This window comes from Parasteatoda tepidariorum, chromosome 4 (genome assembly GCF_982258835.1).
Source record: "Parasteatoda tepidariorum strain Cologne lab strain chromosome 4, Ptep-v5.0, whole genome shotgun sequence".
Taxonomy (NCBI): domain Eukaryota; kingdom Metazoa; phylum Arthropoda; class Arachnida; order Araneae; family Theridiidae; genus Parasteatoda; species Parasteatoda tepidariorum.
The window spans coordinates 97,673,636-97,689,726 of NC_141758.1; the positions used below are offsets into that span (position 1 = coordinate 97,673,636).

The window sequence follows — 16,091 nt, forward strand, 5'->3', positions numbered from 1 at the left end:
GTGAAAGCCTTTTACTTAAACTGGTTCCTTTCATAAAATAAAGAGATCGCAAATATATTATAAATGTGCATATTATAGACTAAAAGTGTTAACAAAAAATAGTTTTGTTATAAAATATAATAATAACACAGTGCTGGCCTATATTACATGACATAAATATTTACCACCCTGAGGCATTGCATTTTGATGGACTTTTCATGTATTATGATAATTTCTTATTGTGCGAAAATCAATGGTTCTTTATTATCCAAATATCTTTTTATCGCTTATATTGTCCATAATTTTATATACTATTTAATGTAGTCATTTAAAAAAAATACATAAAATCACGTTTCGAGAAAAGTAATGGCTATTCAATTGAATACTTTTGTTAAATAAAACTTTTTTATGTATTTGTTTTAACAATTTATTTTGTTTATGGAAATTCCATTCAATTTATTTATTTCAAATCTTTGGTACATTAATTACAATCCTATTCCAAATTATTAGACGCATTATAAGATTCTATGTAAAATCTTAGTTATCGGGGGATACTGTACAGCTTTATTTTTTTTACACGACTGAAACCGGTTTGCACTTGCTTACGTTCGTGTATCAATTGTAAGGGGGAAGTTGTAAGAAGAAAAAAAAAGAAATCTGGATCAGGGAAAGTTTGAGCTATGGAACGTAATTGAACCGAAATATGATTGATTTTGTTTCTCATATATACAAAAAAAAAACCTACTCAACGAAGAACCATGTCACCTCCCATATCACATATTTTAAAAATCTGTATCGTTTTCCAATACTTTATTATTACAAATCAAGCATTTGTGTTTGAATCCTTATTTATCTGCACAAAACAAATAAACATAGAAAGCATTTGTGTGTTGAAAGATTATTCATCTGAACTAAATAAATAAACATGGCGGTGGAAGATAACAACACGAAACATATTTCAAAACCGCAAACATAATCTTTTATAGCATTTTCAGCAAAGAGGCGTTCTTTTTAAAATTAGAATACAATAAATGAAGTGAATGCTCTTTCCATTTCTCAATCATATCTGTATTAAAGTGAAAAAAGCTTTTAGTTGTATTTTTGATTCCAAAATTCTATAGAACCGCCATTATTATTCAAGAAATTTGACTTAATTATGCAAATTGTTCAAATGGCAAAATTTTATAGCATTTAAAATTGTTGACACAATAACAAAAAAGAAAGCTTTTATATTGCAAAAAAAAGATAATTCAGCAGTATTCAGGCAATTAAGAACCATCGAACGACCATCGTGATGTTTAACTAAGTTTTCACATAACATTATATGGGTCTCACACTATATAACTATAATGTTTTATATTAAAATGAAATTCTAGTAAATATTATATAGGTTTCACACTATATAACTACAATGTTTTATATTAAAATGAAATTCTAGTAAATATTATATAGGTCTCACACTATATAACTATAATGTTTTATATTAAAATGAAATTCTAGTAAGTATAATTTTGTCCACATTATATAAATATTTATACTTATATTTTCGTGCCGTGCAAATTATGGGAACACTATTAGGTAAAAAGTTTTCAGTTTCATGTGACACTATCAATATATAGATAACCATCATAATTTTTCTAATTCTTTCATAAGTTTCGACTGGCAACGTTAAAATTCTTTTAAACTTATTTACGAGAGAAAACTTTTTTGTGGCTTTTTGCTTTACATTTTTTCTGACTTTCAACGTAATCTATCTTATTATATAAAACGCTAATACGCATGTATCAATAAAATCGATGATATTTCTTTTCTCGCGTTGGCAACAGTTTTCATTTTTAATTGATGGGCTTCGGCGCGCAAGAGCACGTAGTGAGCATCATATGGCTAATCTATGTTACATAAAACGCTAATACTTTTTAATTGATAGGCTTCGGCACGCAAGAGCACGTAGTGAGCATCATATGGCTAATCTATATTATATAAGACGCTAATACGTTTCAATTTATAGACTTCGGCGCGCAAGAGCACGTAGTGAGCATCATATGGATAATCTATATTATATAAAACGCTAATACTTTTTAATTGATAGGCTTCGGCGCGCAAGAGCACGTAACGTAGTGAGCATCATATGTCTAATCGGGTGAATTCTCACCGAATTATCAGAAAAATTCTCACAATATTATCTTTATCGAAGCCGATGCTTTACATCCGGCGTTCAGTACTATTTCATATTGTTTTACAACACATGGTTTTAGCCCTCTGGTGGGAAAGACTGTAAAACAAAACATACAACAGTTACTTTTCTCTACCACTGAAATTTAGAATAGTGTGATTAAGAAAACTATGTGAACTGTTTGCAATTTCAAATTAACATTGAAATGCACAAGTTTAGATTTTTCTACAGTGAAAAGTTTTCGGAACTTCTGTGTTCAAAAAAGTATACAAAAGCTAGACGTTAAGAACGTATCCAATGAGCGAGAAAAGCGAGACGTATCGGATTGCGAAACAATCCGAAATGAACTGCGAAAGCAGTTCCGAGGGTTGGCGAGCGCCAGTGAGCAGGGGGCGAAGCCTCCTAGTTAGAATATTAATTTGCTAACCCTAATATGTATGCTTTGTTCTTAAAAAAGTGTGTTCTTCAATTTCTTTCGCCAAAACTAGTAAAAAAGCCACAGTTAAAGCAATTTATATTTGAGGCAAACCTATAATTTTAAGTTTTTTGTTTCTAGTTTTTGCCTTAAATAATTACCTGTCTTTTAGAACAGACAAATAGCTTAAATTTTTTTTCAAATTATAAAACTTTTACAAGAAAAGAAAAAAAAGTTATCAAAAATTAAAAATTTACAAAAATCTAAAAAAATTATTAATAAAAAATATATATGAATTCTGAAAAAATATATATATAATCTTTTCATCAGCTCACACGATTACATCCGCAAAAAAGAGTTAACACAGATTAACTTTAATAACCCCTCAACTTACTAACTAATTCACTTTTTCATATTAAAGATAAGCGTACAAATTGAGGTAAACTGGGATCAAGAAGTAATCAAAACGCTTTTAATAGTGACAAATCAAATGTAAATTTTATTTCTAATATGGAAAATGATTTTAATAAACATTGTAATATTAAACCAATTAAAGATTTTGTTTTCTCCCTAAAGAATAATGATGAATATAAGATTCAAGATATTACTATTTACTTTTCTTTTTTTGATTTACACTTCAAAATTCTTTGCTTCGATCTTGTAAAAACTAAAATGAGTATAACTTCCCCAAATAAAAATAAAAAGTTAGATAATTTATATTTCGTTATTAACGTTCAGAACCTTATATTTCGATAAGATCAAATTTCATACTATTTTTTAAAATTTAAAAAATTCATTTCCATTAAAAGATTTTAGCATAATTAAAAGCTTTAAATACAATAAATCTCTTAGCAAGGCAAACATTTAGGGAGGAAAATTTATTATCCGATTATTATTGTTACTGTGAAGAAGAGAAATATTTTGGTTTTGTTGATAAACATTGTAAACATATTATTATTGGTAATTTAAACATTATGGAAAACTTAGAACTTAGGGATTAAATGATAAAAGGCTCAAAATTTACCATACATCAATTAATAAAATTCTAAAATACTTTTATAATGATCTCAATAGTTTTTGTTTAAAGATATTAAATAGATTCCTTTTACCTTTAGGCATGCTAACAGAATGGAAATGGGGTATTAATTATTACTTTAAAAATTTAGTTTTCAATAATAAGGATAATAACAGTGACAATTTAACAAATTTTTTGAAAATTGTTTTATCAAGCAACTACAAATAAGAAGAAAAATGTAATTACCTCCATAGACAAAGCTAAGAATAATTATGCAATCTTCTGTAAAAAATTCTATGTTCAACTTTTAAATACGGAGTTTAAAAATAGTACAAATTTTAAGTAATCTTAGTAATTTAAATAATAATATTGTCATTAAAAACATTTTAGCTTTATACAAGAGGTTAAAAATTAAAATTAGCAATATACAATTTCGTCACTTAATTAATTGTCCTAAATTTCATAAAATTCCTATAAAATTTAAAACAATCCCACGTGAGTTTAATACTTAATTAAATAAACCTGGATCCATTTTCTCCAACTTAAATAAAAATTTTAACAATATTATTCAAGAAGTTTTTTCCTGGATTATCACTAATAATCAGCATTTCAGACAGACCCCGTGAAAAGGCTGAGGCAGAATTTTGACTTGCTGTGGGTCATGACTGTCTTGCGCACCACGTCCACCGCAGTGGTATTCTCACGAGTCCGAATTGCCCACTCTTTAGGAAATTCGAAATAATGGTACTTGATGGGATGTTCACGGAAACTCCGAATTGAACAGATATTGCAGTGCTATGCATCTGCTAATGAGTCATTGACTTTTTCCTCTTATCTATGTTTATTCTTCTTGTTAAGAGTTAGTCAATTTCTGCCATTGGAAATAAAAATAAAAATTAAAAAAAAAATTGTCAGGTTAGTTGCTTAGCAATGGAGAAACACTAGGTATTTTTCCCTTGTCGATTACGCGGTAAGATTATGGTTATATTAAATTTCTCCTCCTGCGATATGGCGATAGCTTTTGGCCTCTTTTTGAGACGACTCCAAATACATATAACTTCTTAGCATTCCAATTTTTGATCCAATATTTTCGAAATTTTCTCTACACCTTTCCTATCTTGAGAGTCAGAAATCCAAATGTGTAAAGAAAAAAATCATATATGTTTATTCAGAGAAAGTACGTTTTTGTGTTTGATTTTGCAACTTAATTAATAGCTAGATCTAATTATTTAGGCCAATTAAAGTCACTCCGTGAAACCATTAAGATTGACATTTAATTTGAGAAAATCCATTCTAGTACAAACGTTACTCAGGGTGATATCTTTTTTTATTTTGCACATTGTATTTGCAACTTATACACAGCAAATAAAACTTATTAGTTAAATTTTTTTTCGTTTTACTATTTTTGTATGTATATATATATATATATATATATATATATATATATATATATATATATATATATATATATATATATATATATATATATATATATATATATATATATATATATATATATATATATATATGTAGGGCATACTGAGCATTGACACTTAACTAGACCTTGTACTTCGAACATTTGCCAAAGCGACTATGTGATTGTCAACATTCACAGGTGGAAGTCAAGAAGTCAACAACCACAAACTTCGGCCATTCACTGTCATACACTCTGTCTCTAATGTGATATTTACAAAAATTGTAATGTTTCGATTATGCTTTTTAAAATTTATTTCATACGAATTTTATGTATGAATTGAGTTAGATAAGTTGAGTTCAATTTAAAATTAAAAATTAGGGCTGTTATACATTTTAGAATATTGAGATTTTCAGCTATATTGGTGACTACGTTTGAAAGTAGATTCGATTTCTTAGGGAGCTTATCACGAGCTTATCCTTTCATTAGTTGTGAGAAAGCAAAGGAGAAGGACAGAGAAATGAAAGACATTGAAAAGCTTGGGAGAGATTGGTAAAAAGAAATAATCTCTTTCTTAGACATTAACATTCGCTTAAAGTGTTGTATATTTGAATTTAAGAATTATGTGTGCAACATACAGGGTTATTCATAATTCCCTCCTCCTGTAAATGCCATTTTTTCTCTACTACAACTAACTTCAGTGGTACAAGTAACTGCCATCTTCCGGCAACTGCCAAGATTAAAACTTTCGGAATAATTCATTGCTTTTTGCCATATTCGTCTTCCTTTTTTTACTATAACGGTTTGAAACCCCGGAGGGAATTATGAATAACCCTGTATAATTAATCTAAATAATACGTATGTTGTAGATATATGTAAGATTAATATTAATTATCCAAGAAAATAGTTTTGGTACTTGAAGAAATTATTATTTGTTGAAGATGATATTGAATGACGTAGTTTTCAGTTGCCCATCCGATATTTGACGTCAGCAAGAGATTATTTATCAAAAATCATATTGCTTAGTAAAGAATCATAAATGATAATGAATAAAAGTGCTTTATTTTGAAATTCATGTGGAGCTCCAATGTAAATATTAATCTTAATTTTTATTACAAAATTGACATTATCGAAAAGGGCCCGGTAGTTGCGGCTGCCGGATTAAGCGCACGCGGGGGCCCTGGGCCATTCAAATTTTTTGGGGCCCTTAGATTAATTTTTTTTCCTCGTATATTTTTTATTTATTCAAATACAAAAGTATTTATATATCTTTTCATTTAAGAAAGTATATTTAAAATGAATATAAATAATAATAAATTAAATTTAACTTTATTTTGTTAAATTAGAACTAAAAAATTATCATATCTTAAAAAACATTGATAAATCTTATAATACATAGACTATAATAATACTTATAAATAGTAACTAAAATAAGTAATAAATAAACATGATTAACATTATGTAAAAAAAAATTATCGTATTTTATTGATATATATTTGAAATTGTTTTTTCTTATAATTCAGGGTGCCAGGACTTCTTGCCGTAATTTGATCCGGATTCTTTTATAGTGTAGATTTCTTTTTAACAAATTTCATGATGTGAATGTAGATGAATTCAGATAGTTTGTATAATAAATCTGAGACTTCTATGATAGAGGATCCAATCCAAATGCCCAAGAATCCACCGATGTTGCTAAACAACTCCATTGGCTAGAAATATCAATACAAAATTAATCTTACAATGTATTGTATTCATTAAACAAGAACGAGAAAGTAATATATATGTACATATATATATATATATATATATATATATATATATATATATATATATATATATATATATATATATTATATATATATATATATATATATATATATATATATATATATATATATATATTAGAATTAGTACAAAATTTATGGATACAAATGGGTACTTATTGAATTCTACGGTAGGTAGGTACTTTATTTACGTCACACCAGAGCTGCGCAATTGGTTTTTGGTGACGGTATGGTAAACATCCCTCAGGATGATCCGAAGACACGCCATTGCTGACAGCCGAGATTCTCGCAGAATATCATATTTGTCATGTCAACAATAAAAGAGAAACGAAGTTTCTGAATAAATGAGTTTATTTAAAAACATCAGTAATAAAGAATGTCACAAACAGAGTGACGAAAAGAAAGAATACAAAATGATCTGCTTCAACAGAAGCTTAAATACAGATAGCAGGTGACGTCATGATCCACGCAAGAACGACCAACAGCAAATGAAAATAAACTGGCCGATCCCCGCAGACCATGACGTCACCGACGCAAGTTGAATGCATGAGATCGACGACGGAAAATCGAACCTCATACCTTTTAACTTCTATTATTTGTCTAACATGCGGCCCCCTCTCATGCCTTCAACTTTTACAAAAAAACACACATATACAGTTTATCAAAATCCTCAATAAACTAAAGAAATATTTAATTTCCTTAAACTAATACTTAAGCTGTTTCAGTCCTGAAACCACCCAAAAGATTAAACTTTCACAAATACTTTTGAACAGAAATTTTCCACTTCTAACTTGGTTAAAGGTTTTGTAAAAATGTCCGCTAAGTTAAATTTACTCCTAACGTGCTTAACAGCAAAAAATTTATCATAAATTAAATTTCTTAAAAAATGATACCTAACGTCGATGTGTTTCGTTCGACTATTTTCAATAGGTGAATGAGAAAAATCAATTGCCGATTGATTGTCACTAAATATAATACAATCACTTAAATTTATGTCTTCTAAATTCAATTCTCTACACTCATCTATTATTCGCTTAATCCATATTACCTCTTTGGCAGCGTCAGTTAAAGTCACATATTCTGATTCCATTGTAGATAGACTCACACATTTTTGTTTGAAAGTTTTCCAGAATATCGGAGTTTTATCTAAAAACAATATTATACCACCTACTGATATTCTGTCATCCCTGTTAGCAGCGAAATCTGAGTCACAGTAACAATTAACATTTAATTCTTCAATATTTGACAATTTTAAGAAATAATCTTGAGTATTTTGAACATAACCTAATAATCTTAATAAAGTATTCCAGTGTTTTAAACCTGGGTTTTCTTGAAATTGTGACAATATATTTACCGCATAGGATATATCCGGTCTTGTGCGATTAGCTATATAAGCCAAACAACCCAAAATGCTCCGAAACGGCAATTTCGCCATTTCATCCACTTCGTTTTTAGAAGATGGACAGTCAGCTTTTGATAATAAGTTACCCTTAGTAATCGGCAACGATGACAAAGGAAATTTAAAGCTAGAAAACATTTTACAAACTTTTTGGATGTAACTCTTTTGATGTATTAACATCTCACCATCTTTTTGAACAAATTCAACACCTAACAACTTACGAGTATTACCCAAAATTTTTAAATCAAAATTATCACCTAAAAGTTTAATAACACTGTCTACTTCATTTTTTGTTTTAGCAAAAATAATTATATCATCTACATAAATTATAAGAATTACATTTTTATATACATATGTACAATTACACCACTTCAATCTTACAAACTTTAAATTTTCAAGTGTATTATCAAGTTCAAAAAACCACTCTCGACCACTTTGTTTGAGTCCATAAATAGCTTTCTTTAAATGACAGACGTGGTCTTGCTTATTTAAATGAACAAAACCTTGAGGTTGATACATAAAAACATCCTCATTCAAATTTGCGTAAAGGTAAGCACACTTTATATCTAATTGGGAATGATACCATCCTAGCATACAAACTAATATTGTGAAAAACATTCTTACAAGAACAAAATTAACCACAGGACTAAATACTTCATCATAACTTTCACCTCTTATTTGTTTAAATCCCTGGACGACTAAACGTGCTTTGTATCTTACAATTTCCCCCTTTTCATTTACTTTAGTTGTATCAACCCAACGGCTTCCCAAAATTCTTTTATTTTTAGGAGTTGGTACCAAATCCCAAACTTTTCTTTCTTTCATAGTGTTAATCTCGTCAGACATGGCTAATTCCCAATTTTTAACTTGAGGAGATTTTAAACAGTCTTTATAGTTTTTAGGAATTTTTATTTCAATATGATTTGCTTCATGTTTTATATTATGATTAACCTGAAAATTTGAAACTTTACCCGAAAAAGCATTTTTCCCACTGAAATTAAATAAATCCCTATCATACTTAATATTATTGCTGTTGCAATAATTTTCTACATCATTATAGGATCTTAATCTCATATTTACTCCTTCAATGTTATAATAAATATCAGTTCGACTATTATCTGGACGGGGTACAGCTTTTCTAATCCATGAAATGTTTTTACACGGAATTAAATCGGGTTTTAAGCTTGAATTACCTAAGTCTTCATCTGAAGAACTTCCGCCCAAATCGGGACGTTCCGGTATAAAACTAGCAAAATTGCGTTTAATGAATTTGGTGCCCAGTACAGCTTCCACACCAATTACACTTTCGTCAAAACGAACATTTATTGTTTCTACAAGTTTCCTTTCGTTTTTAATCCAAATTCTATAACCCTTCGTATGCATTGCATATCCTAACATAATCCCTTCTTTAGCTCTCATTTGAAGTTTATTACGCAACTGTTTTGGTTGACACACAAATGCTAAACAACCAAATGTTTTCAAATGAGTGACTGATGGTTTTCTTCCACTATACAATTCAAAGGGAGTTTTAATTTGGTTTTTATGACAAATTCTATTAAAAGTGTAAGTAAAACATAGTAAAGCTTCAGCCCAAAAAGCATCTCCTAATTTACTAGATTTTAGCATAGCTTTTACATTATCTAAGGCAGTTAAATTATAGCGTTCACTAACACCGTTTTGCTCTGGCGTATAAGCGTTAGTACGCTCAGCTCTTATACCTTCATTTTCAAGAAAATCACTAAATTCTTTATGGCAAAATTCCATACCATTATCAGTTCTAACATTTACAATTTTACAGTTTAAAAATCTTTCTGTTCGCTTTTGAAATCTTATGAAACAATCAAAAACATCAGATTTCCTTTTAATGGGAAAAGTAGTAACTTTTCTCGAAAAATCGTCAGTGATAGAAAGAAAGTACCGACTTCCACCATGTGAAATGACAGGCATTGGACCACATACGTCCATATGTAAAAGTTCCAAAGGTTTCTTAGACCTTATACTTAAAATTGGTTTAAACGAAATTCTTTTAGATTTAGCTAGTTTACATTCTATACAATTATTATCTGAAAATTTGAGATTAGGTAATCCTTTCACACTAGAATTTTTACTTGTTTGAATTATATAATCACAATTTATGTGGCAGTACCTTAAATGCCAGATGTCTAAATCATTTGTCTGAACAGATACGTTAAACAATTGCTCATTCGCGTCACTAACGCTTCTGTCAATAACTAAATCTTTATCAGGCTTAGTATAGGCATTTGGTTTAAAATAATACAAGCCATTAAATCTTTTACAATATAAAATCTTCTCATTTACCCGATTATACACAGAAATACAATTTTTGACACCCACAAAATAACCTCCAGCTTTCTCTATTACAGAACCAGAAATAAGATTTCTTCTAAGTTTAGGAGAATACATGACATTTTGTAAAGTTACTCTGTGCATTTTACCATTTAACTTATTAAAAAATTGCACCTTTCCAATACCTAAAATTGGGCTCTCAATGTCACCTATGGCTAAAGACATAGAAGCATTTTCTACAGTTTCATATTCAAAGAATAAATCCAAATTATTACAAAAATGTGTTGAAGCGGCAGTGTCAAAAAGCCAACTTTCTTTCTCAATTTCATGACTCACATTGCCAACATTTGCTTCAACGATATAAAGACTATTATCTAAAACATTTGTAGTTACATTACAGAAAGAATTATCACCTGCATTTTGTTTAAATTTACTCTTTATATTCTTTGAATTACACCTTAATTTTTGCTTACAATCTGATATTAAATGACCATATTTGTTACAACGATAACAAGGCCCTATCTTAGATTTATCACTAGTTTGATAGATTATCACTATCTTAGATTTATCACTATCTTAGATTTAGATCTAGTTTTGGATTTGGACTTAATATTAGCAGATTCTAAATTTCCCTTACTATTAGAAGAACCAGATCTAAACTTATTGGTTATGCTTAACTTTTCATTAAAACTTGAATTAACATTATAAGCAATATCACTAACATTATTTAAATCAAAATTAAGTTGCTTAAGTCTACTCTCCTCCAAACGTAATTCGTCTAAAATGTTCTTAAATTTAAATTTAGTGTCCTCCCATCTATAAATAATCTGAACTATACCTTGAAAGTCCTTGGGTAAGTATCTTATAAGTTGGAATCCTTGGTATAGGTCGTCAACAGGATGTCCTGCTTCTTTCAATTGAGAAACCAGGTTCTTTAATCTTGCAGCGAATATTCCAACCTCTTCTCCTGGGGTGTATTTCAGGTCGAAGAACTGGTCTAGGAGTTGAATAACTCTCGCTCTCGTAGTCGGCTCAAAATGTTGTTTTAAAATTTCCCAAGCTTCAGCACCATCCATTGTCGCCGAGATCAGACTTCGGTATTCAGGTTCCACACTAAGAAATATTGACGTGTACGCTTTGTCCCGTCTCCAGAGGTATTCTTGACTTTCTTTTCGACTTGCTTCTGAAGGTAGGGCAGGCTCAGTTTTGGAGATAAAACTCCACACTCCTCGGTCCATAAGGATTACTTTCATATTTTCTTTCCACGTACTCCAATTTGACGAATTTAGGAAATCTATATGCAGGCTCGAAGATTCCATGATGAAACAATTATAACTCAAAAGGTTCTTTAAAAGCAAAAGGGTGTATCACTGCTCGTACTATACTAGATACCAAACTTCGTAATCCTTAGCAGTAGCCATCAAATTTGGATGTGCCGACTTCAAATTCCGGTCTAAAATTCTTTAAATAAATTCTTACTGTTAGTTTTGTCAACTGGAGAAAAATTCTTTAGAAGCATCATATTTTCTTAAATGTGGTATTATTTTTCAAATCCACAGCATCTTGAAGTACTCCATAGCAAACTTATGGTTTAAGCTGACGATTCACTTTGCAAATTTGGCGGGCGGGAGCGGCCCCCATCTTTAAGATTCTCCATTTGAAGTTGAGAAAGACTCAGCTAAATCCAGGCTAATGCAAAACTAGATATTCAGGACGATAGAACATGAATCCCGGTTATGCCATAAACTCGGCCCATAACCTTGACAGCCGAGATTCTCGCAGAATATCATATTTGTCATGTCAACAATAAAAGAGAAACGAAGTTTCTGAATAAATGAGTTTATTTAAAAACATCAGTAATAAAGAATGTCACAAACAGAGTGACGAAAAGAAAGAATACAAAATGATCTGCTTCAACAGAAGCTTAAATACAGATAGCAGGTGACGTCATGATCCACGCAAGAACGACCAACAGCAAATGAAAATAAACTGGCCGATCCCCGCAGACCATGACGTCACCGACGCAAGTTGAATGCATGAGATCGACGACGGAAAATCGAACCTCATACCTTTTAACTTCTATTATTTGTCTAACATGCGGCCCCCTCTCATGCCTTCAACTTTTACAAAAAAACACACATATACAGTTTATCAAAATCCTCAATAAACTAAAGAAATATTTAATTTCCTTAAACTAATACTTAAGCTGTTTCAGTCCTGAAACCACCCAAAAGATTAAACTTTCACAAATACTTTTGAACAGAAATTTTCCACTTCTAACTTGGTTAAAGGTTTTGTAAAAATGTCCGCTAAGTTAAATTTACTCCTAACGTGCTTAACAGCAAAAAATTTATCATAAATTAAATTTCTTAAAAAATGATACCTTACAATTGCAATTTTGATCCTCTGCAGAGAGAATGACTCCGTTGCTTTGGTAACTCGATGACCTGCTGGCGAGACCGATCACTTTACGGTAGAATAGTTTTATGTGGATCGATAATGCGCACCCTCGATCCCTTCGCAGGCTGATCAAAGAGGTCACCCACCCGCTTATTGACCACAGGTAGTAATTCATGACTTCGGTGTTCTACTGGGAGCCGTGTCTTTACGATCCGTCCACCAATTCTTTGGAATTGAATGGATATTAATTAAATGTGTTTCAAATATTGTATTTTTGTCCAGTATATTACAGTTGTATTACAAAAGTTTAGATGAAATATTTACCTCATGCGCCAAAATGAATTTACCTGTATACATTATTGGCGAACAATTCCAAACTATTCAAAAACATTTTTCTACTTGTATTTTATTAAAAGGAATTTGATAAGAACGTTGCTTCAAGAGTTCAAGTAGATCCTCATATAAATACGAAAGATGTAGCGTTGTCAGACGTAGCACCATTGATGTGAAAGAAAAATGTTTGTACTCTTTAAATGTTTTAAATTGCATTAGTTTTAAAATAGCTTTTTTTTCATATACTTAAACACGATAATTCTTTTAATTTTAAACCGACTAAACTAGAAATTTTAAATCAGGCATGTATTTTAGTCATTAATATTGATAAAAAATTAGTCTTCTCTTAATGCTGTTAAATTAATGACCATACACTCTTTAAAGAAAATTCCAACTCCGACAAAAAAAGTTTAAGAAACAAAACAAACGTAACTTATTCATAAGACCAATTTATTTAGCAAAAAATAAGAAAAAGAAAAGATGGTAAGATACCATTCATAAAAATTTCGATTTTTGCTTCCTGGAGGAATTATAAAAAAAATTTTCAATAGAAAAACTTAATGTTACATGGTTGGTATGATGGTTAATGTATTAAGTGTCTTGTGTCCTCTATGCAATATTGAGTATCAGAATATTGAGATGTTCTAGGGGAAGATGACACCACTCAGCATGCAAAGCTCTCCACAGTTCCGGTATAAGTTCCGTCAACAATCTTCGTCAACAAGCGTCGGTCAAGCCTGTCATGTCCCAATACTTACTTCAGAGGATTCAAGTCAGGCTTAAATGCTGGCCATTTAACGCGGGTGATGCTCTCAGCTTAAAAGGATTCGTTCTGGGTATTTAAAAGGTGAGGAAAGGCGTTTACAGCCATAAACACAAATTCAGAGCCTATTGCACCCCTAAGCAGACGTACATATTATTCCGGAATTTGTCCTGTCATGGTTTTGGTTTGAACATGAGACCTGCTCTGGAGACCAGTGTAATTCAACCCCCAAATAAGTAATCCAGCACCAACATGGCGGTGTCATTCAATGGACTCATATTACTGGTAACAGGTATCTTGCGTTTTCCACACGAAAGTTCAATGTGAATCAGACAGTGGCTAAACCTGTACTCCTAGGAAAATAGCAGGAAATTCCAGTTTTTACAAATTGTTTTATTTAAAACAAACTTGACTTACCAGCACTTTTGGAACAAAGTGGATAATTCTGATCTCTGCATTTCTGAATGACACTCCGAGATATATCCATTGAGTGCTGTAAATCGAAAGCATAATGAATATTGCTTCACTAAATATATTTCGAAAATAAAATGCTACATTGAAACTCGTCTAATTCTAATTACTAGAAACCACATTCTAGTTATTTATAAAATTTTTCTTAAGGCAACCCCAATTGTTTCCCCAATTACTACCCAGATATTGTGGGTCGTCAATCTCTCATCGTAGTAGGTGGGCCAATGTTGCTCTCACAGTAAGAAGGACAGGTACTATAGGTAAGTTATTTATTTACGTTGCACCAAAGCTGCACTATGGGCCACGGTCTGGGAAACAGCTCAGAGGATAGTTCGAAGACATGCCATCGCAATTTTGATCCTCTGAAGAATGAATGGCTCCTTTGCTTTGGTATTCCAACGACTTGCGCGCAAAGGTAAGCACTATACGGTAGAGCAGTTCCTGGAACCTTATGATTTAGAGACCTCTTTTGAGGTTAACCAGCGTGAATGGGCGCAGACATCGCAAGTGTTACTGGAGGAACTAAACAGATTTGTTAACGAACATCGGAGTTAACGTGCCAAGCATTATGGCAATAATAAAGATGATGAATTTGGCAATAGATTTTTCGAGCACAATTTCACATCAAAACGAGGTGTCATCAGTTCATTAAGAGACGACAGCTAGAAGCCGAAAGAGAGTTGAAAGAAGTCTTCATGTCTAAGAGGAAGAAACCAAAGTTACGTGAGGAGGCGATAAAAATGACGAAGAAACTCATAGGTTCAAGAAGAGGAAACGTGATGGTGAAGTTAGCCGATGGAAAGACTCCGGAAAAGGTGGAAGAGGTGATTCAGAGTAAAATTTACTTCTCTGGAACTTAAACTTAAGGTAAGAGAGCTTAAAAGAACTCAGGAAGGAGAACTCGTGATTGAATCCGGACTCCTGACAAGAAAGAGAGAACTATTCTAGAAGAGTAGATAGAAGAGAAATGCCCTTGAGGATGGATTAATTTGTGAAGCACCTACCTAGATGAAACTCCCAAATCATCATATTTGGGTCTTACGAAACAATAACAAAAGAAAGCTGCACCATTAATCTCTGAGTTAATAATGTAAACTTTAAAGAAGGTGAATTCGAAATAGCTTTCCTAATCAAGACTAAGAAATGTGTTCACTGGGTAATCTTTTCGAAGTTGGGGATTTTCGTATAGTGTGCATTGCGAGAGAATGCCAACATGAAGACTTCTGCTCGAGCTATGAAGATTGCAGGGCGAAAAAACTATGCGTCTATTGTCACGACAAGAATGCAAAGTCTGGATCGCGAGTGAGAACCGGCTATATAGCACTATGGAAAGTCTGTACCCCATACCAACGAAATATAACCATATTACAAAAAAGAACAAGTTAATAGTCCTTATTTTTTTAACGGTAGTGTTGCTCATCTTACGTTGCCTGGTGAGCACCTTGCGGCCAAAGTCACGAAAGTGAGCAACATTACCCACGCCACACATACCCATTCATGAGATGGACCATATTCACACAACAGAGCATTGAGAGAAACATTCATGCCCTGAGCGGGATTCAAACTCGCAGCCACTGCCTTCGCAGTCAGGCTAACCCCTCTACCACTTTCCCGCACAGTTCCTGAACTAATCTCAAC

General features: G+C 31.6%; 1 long non-coding RNA gene across 1 annotated transcript; it reads right to left on the minus strand.

Moving 5' to 3' along the window:
- Window positions 1-6,459: 6,459 nt before the first annotated feature.
- On the minus strand, window positions 6,460-14,482 carry LOC139425784 (uncharacterized). The gene is made up of 2 exons (XR_011636928.1): window positions 14,400-14,482; window positions 6,460-6,705 (listed from the first exon to the last, which is right to left on the minus strand). It is a non-coding gene; the product is annotated as an uncharacterized LOC139425784 (long non-coding RNA).
- Window positions 14,483-16,091: the final 1,609 nt, after the last annotated feature.